Source organism: Pseudonaja textilis, chromosome 3, assembly GCF_049901715.1.
Source record: "Pseudonaja textilis isolate UNSWEBS1 chromosome 3, rPseTex1.2, whole genome shotgun sequence".
In the NCBI taxonomy this organism is placed as follows: Eukaryota; Metazoa; Chordata; class Lepidosauria; order Squamata; family Elapidae; genus Pseudonaja; species Pseudonaja textilis.
In genome coordinates this window covers 131,650,147-131,652,287 of record NC_141992.1, presented here as the reverse complement: position 1 = coordinate 131,652,287, position 2,141 = coordinate 131,650,147, and positions in this window count along the sequence as shown.

Genomic DNA, 2,141 nt, shown 5'->3' with positions numbered 1-2,141 from the left:
GTTGCCGCTCTATCGGCTGTCAGGAAAAGTGCGGTTGCCAGAGGGCGGAATCACAGTTAGGCTTTTCCCTCAAAGCAGGGAAGCTCACCCACCAATGGCTGCAATCGTTGGCTTCAATTTTGGAGGGAAAAGAAAAAGGGGAGGGGGGAACCCGCGTTTCTTCTTTTCGGTCCTTTTTCTGAATCCAGGGCATTGAGCCATGGTGGCGCAGTGGTTAGAAATGCAGCATTGCTGGCTCACTCTGCCCACAGCCTGGAGTTTGATGATCCTGAGGGGGCTCAAGGTTGACTCAGTCTTCCATCTTTCCCGGGTTGGTAAAATGAGGACCCAGATTGTTGGGGGGCAGTAGGCTGATTCAGTAAACCCCTTAGACCAGGGGTTCCCAACCTGGGGTGCGAGACAATATTCCAGGGGGTGCGAGAAAAGTCCAGGTAAATAATAGGATGTTGGCTATATGTTGGCATCTTTATTTATTATGCAATGGATTAATTTTGTTTTCATTTTAGAGTTAAGTATCGTTATTTAGTGGCCGTCACATACATAGCTGAAAAGATTCAATCCTACCATATATTTAAAACGTTCAGTAGTTCCTAAAGTCTAAATTTCAGGGGGTGCGAGGTTCGAGTGAAATTTCTTTAGGGGTGTGGGGCGAAAAAAAGGCTGGGAACCACTGCCTTAGACCCATACATACCTATTTCAATCAACACCTAATAAGAGACTCCTTGATTACAATTTGAAAAAAAAAAAATCAAAGGTATAAAACACTATACAGAAATCCCACGATGGCTGTCAACTATGGAAGCCATAATACATCCAAATAGATTAGACCTACGGAAAATGGTAAGCTTTGAAGAACTATTCGATAGTCAAGGGAAATTAAAATCAAACCAAGAACTGAAGGAAAATGGAATTATAATCAATTGGTGGCCATATTTGCAAATTCAAAATAAATATAAAAAAGACTCGAAAGATTTTGGATTTGACAAAGGGCAGAACTAGATAAAATATTAATGGGACCAGAACAAAAACTTATAACTAAAATAAATATTAGATTTTAAAATGGAAGAGGAAATAGTCAAAAGTACGATTGCATGGGCACAGAATTTTGGATACACTATAGAATTAGAGGAATGGGAAAAAATATGGAATATAAATTAGTGGTACCTGCAGCATACAAAGAAAACATATATAAAATGTTTTATAGATGGTATTTAGCCCCAACAAGATTGGCAAAAATCTACTCCAATATGAGTCCTAAATGTTGGAAGTGCAAAAAAGTTGATGGTACATTTTATCATGTGGTGGATGTGCCCCGAGGCCAGGACATACTGGATTCAAATTAAAAATTGGTTAAAAGAGATCACTGGCTATCAGATTGAGCTCAGACCGGAATCCTTCCTATTAGGAATTCTTTAAGAAAGACTACCAAAAGAAGTAAAATACCTAGTGTTACATATAGCAGCCACCAGAATAGCCTTTGCACAGGTATGGAAAACACCAAATACCCCCAATGAAGAACTAATAATACACAAAGTAACAGAAAGTGCTGAGATGAATATGCTAACAATGAAATTGAAAGAAAAAGACAACTCTGAATTCTTTACAATTTGGAATAAATGGTATAAATGGCTAACAAACAGAACCAAGAGGTAAGACAAAAATGTTAATTGAAACAACCCTTAAGAAAGTAAAATAAAATTTTGTAAACTATATAAAGATATAAGGGTAGTAATTATAGCTAAAGATATTATTTAATAGTAGATAAACGCAATATAATGTATTATGATATTTAAATCAAAATCTTGTATAGATGCCAAGAAAGTTGTTGATACCAGGATGTTTTATGATAAACATAAAAAAGAAAAATTAATAAAAATATATTAAAAAAAAACCTTAAACCCATAAAGTGGTGTGTTAGACATTGCTATTACTATTCAGTAACAAAGTGGGGACATAAGCAAAGAAAATAGTGTGGGAAGCCCCGCACCCCCAACTTAACTATGAAATATTTTGGGGAATATTAAAAAGGCAGGATAGAATATTTTCTCTAAAAGAGGAATGAAAGAGGGGGAAAAAAACCCTCAAGGGAGGCAAAAACCAGCCCCAATTTCCCTGCCCCAAGCAGAAAATGAGGCCAGCTT